This window comes from Etheostoma spectabile, chromosome 10, assembly GCF_008692095.1.
Source record: "Etheostoma spectabile isolate EspeVRDwgs_2016 chromosome 10, UIUC_Espe_1.0, whole genome shotgun sequence".
NCBI classification, from domain to species: Eukaryota; Metazoa; Chordata; class Actinopteri; order Perciformes; family Percidae; genus Etheostoma; species Etheostoma spectabile.
In genome coordinates, this window is record NC_045742.1 from 23,949,027 (window position 1) to 23,952,711 (window position 3,685).

Here is a 3,685-nt window from a genome sequence, read left to right on the forward strand (position 1 = left end):
TTTCTGCTTTTTGAGATAAATTAGCGCAACCAACGGATAGCTCCTTAGCAAGCTAATATATCAACATATTTCAGGTTAATAAAGCATGGTAATGTAACTAAACTATTAAAAATTACTTACATGTGGCTATAGTGTGACATGCCTACTACACACAAGGACATATGAGTCAAACAAAACAAGGGCATTATTGTACACACAAATATTAAGATATTTCTGTGATATAAGTCAATCTTACAAAATACTGATTGAAATGTGTTTTAATCCAGTAATGCTAGTTTAACAGCTCCACTGTAATCGGTATTTGCTGTAACAGTATTCTGTCAATCAGATTTACTTGCAATCTAACTGGAGACCAAAAGCTAATCAGAATTGACCTTTAATTCTCCAATTGGTTGATTTACCCTTAAAACGCTGTAAAAATGTGAGCGAGTGTGTCTAGAGTAAAGAGGTTGGGAGCGAGGGAGACATGACCGGAGCGCAGCAGCATCTACCTGCGCTCAGAGAAAGACATGCAAATATCTTTATTGAGCACAGAATAGGTTTTTGTTTGCTCAAACTAAGTTATTTTTTGTTAATTTCTGTTCAAAATGCAATGTAATGTGCTTGCAAAATATAGTTCTCTGTGCTCAAAACATACAATTACTGGCTTAGGAATGAGGCAAAAATATGACGCCATAAATGGGGGGAATTGTTGGGTCTCTGTGAATTATAGTGTAGTCTAGATGTACTCTACGTGTAAAGTGTCCTAAGCTAAACTTCTGTTATGGTTTGTAACTATGAATAAAATATATATAATTGAAGACTACATTTAGTTCAAATCTGCTCAAAGTTGATGAAGGGACTCAAACCCTGGGCAACCCTACAAAGCTGGAGCTCAGACTCTCCACAGTATTGTCACCTTACAGCCATCCTTGGGAATCAACTGAATATGTACATATTTATATTGTTATTTTAGTTTCAAAACGTTTTGCATATGGCCTTCCTTTTTTTGTTTACTGAAATCTAATTCATGCATAATGTGATTTTGACCATTATGACTGAACACACAAAATTACAACAACAGCTCCAACTGAATGAGCCAGAACAGCAGCTTTTACACTACGCACATGGCCAAATGGGCCAGAGAAGCTGCTGTTGGACAACCTGTAAGCAGTGGCTGCTCAGGAATTCTGAAAGAACATCCAGATGGCTGGTCTGCCTCTGGGTCACATTTGCTGAAACATCTGCTGATTTAAAACAACAACCAAAGTGTCAGTTTTGCCAAAGGACAGGTACAGCAACCAGAGGGGTCACCTGAAAGCTCTGTATTTTATTAGATAGGCTAAGACTTGATACTGTATTTAGATAGATAGATAGATAGATAGATAGATAGATAGATAGATAGAATACTGCTTCACCTGAAGACAGATATCACATACACCTACAGACTGTCAGGCGTCTTTCCATTGTGATTATTCACATAAAAGAAATAATGTAAAAGGACAACACTGAGTTAGTGTTAGCTTCCTATTCTGAAAGACTATTTGCTCGCCATTACTCCATAGCCATCTTAAAATTTTTCTCTGCTTTAAAAGGTTTCAGCGATAATGGAAGTGTACTCCATTCAATTGAAGCCGGGTAATTGAACGCTTACGGAACCCCAGAGGTGACATGGATCTTGACATGATCTTGACTTTGTTTTGTGAGACCTTGACTTTGTTTTGCAAGATATCAAGTTTCATTTGCGAGATATCGAATTTGTTTTGCCAGATATCAAGTTTTATTTGCGAGATCTCGCAAGTGCAACAGACATTAAGGCTAACTTAGCTAGCTAGTAGTGCAGCCCAAAAAAAGCAATGTGGCACCTCCCTCTCCATCCCATGGGCCCACCACCTGTGGGAAAAAACGCTGGGAACGGGTGCGCTGCCTCGTTTTATAGGTCCCAACTTGATTTGTATGACTTTTTTTTTCAAGTGTGAGAAAATATATGCTGGAACAACATGATTACGGGGAGGTAACTTTAGCATAGTCGCACTTTGCCAGACCTTCCTCCACAGCGCTAAGGAGGAGGGTCTTGCTAGTCCAGACACAGTATTTTGGGATGGGAGAACAACCTGCTCTGGTTTATTGGCATCAAGCGGTATGAAGGTAAATGTGGTGCAAAATGTGGAAGTGGAACATCTTGGATATAGACTAACTTTAACACGACCGTAATTAACTTGTTTTGGAGTTTAGTTTTGATGCGGTATAGTATACTATTAAACCAGGAGTGGGCAGTCAAAGAGGGATTGACTGAATACTCCTGGTAACGTTTTTAATATTGATCTATCCAACAACCCTGATTTACATGCCAAGAATTTAGTCTATTGGTAGATTTCAGTGAGGACTTTCTGATCCATGGCCTCCCCTGAAATAGGATTTTCTAATGTACATCCTTAATACTTCACAGTGTCCTCAGCTAAATAACAGGTTCTTCTAGCTTCGCGTTCATCTCTAGGAATTTTTCTAGCTTAATTCTGGACCCAGAAAAAGATGGCCTCTGTTTTCTCTAAATAAAGAGACAGCTTGTTATCAAACACGATAAGTCTGATAAGTCATGTTCCAAAATGTTGAAGACTTTTCCTGCAAAATCTCTATGAAACACTTGAATAGCTGAATTGTCTGGATAAAGAAAAAGGAGATGGACAGGCATCCTTCATACTTCATTTGATGGTTACATGGTTAACATAATCACATTTTGCTGTTCATAATGCAAGGTATTGTATGCTGACCTTCATGTCCTGTGCTATTAAAATGCTTTGTGTCTTTTTTTATTATGCACATTTATTATTCTGCAGCTTTCATTAGCTAAGCTTAATAGAGATCTTTATCTTTACAACCCTGTTGTTTTTTTATACAGGTTGTTGTACTGACCTTTTGATTCCTGGTAGCATTTAAAATGTGTTCATTGATCAAATGGGGCTAAAGGTTATCTGTAAAACAAAACAAAAAAACAAAAAAAAGAAATGAAGCATTTCCTTTCTCATGGACATTCAAAAAGAAAGCATTCTTCAAGTCTGTTTTCATCTGTGTTCCCAACATTGTGAATACAATAGTTATGTTTAATGTTGTGCTAGAAAGTTTTAATGAAAAACATTTTTTCACTACCCAAAATTACAAAGAAAGTAATTTTATGCATTTCTTCTACCAGCTGTATCAAGCATACAGCAGGAACATATTAGATCTTTTTTTAATTTTAGTCAGTATACTTAAAATGACATTTCTTGCAGGCACATTTCTACTTCTGCTTATTAACAAATACAGCTGGTTATTTGTACATTCTCTTTTAACATCCTACTTGATGGCAGAGCAACACTGATAAACTTAGGTCCGGTTTAAAGGCAAGGCGGCTTTATTTACATAGCACATTCTAGCAACAAGGCTTGTCAAAGTAGTCTGGCAACGTCCTCCTACGTTATTCCGCTCAATTTTCATTTTATTTCTGTACTGCGTCTAGGTTTGCGGTATATTTGGTTTTCTCCAATCCAATCAGAGAGCAGAGGAAGAGGCTCAGAACGATGACGTTGGGGTTTTGCACTAGTTTGAGTTCTAGAGAAAGATGCGAGCAAAGCCATTCGGTCCGCTGTGGCATCACTGACGAATATCCAGAAGTTAAAGGGGTGATAGAATGGTTGTATAGAGTATATCACGCTGTTCCTTGAGGTCT

General features: G+C 37.6%; 1 long non-coding RNA gene across 1 annotated transcript in view; it reads left to right on the top strand.

Moving 5' to 3' along the window:
• Positions 1 to 225, top strand: part of LOC116696865 (uncharacterized) — an 863-nt gene extending 638 nt beyond the window's left edge. The window contains exon 2 of the long non-coding RNA XR_004333850.1: positions 75 to 225. This is a non-coding gene — a long non-coding RNA (uncharacterized LOC116696865). The remainder of the gene's footprint in view (positions 1 to 74) is intronic.
• Positions 226 to 3,685: the final 3,460 nt, after the last annotated feature.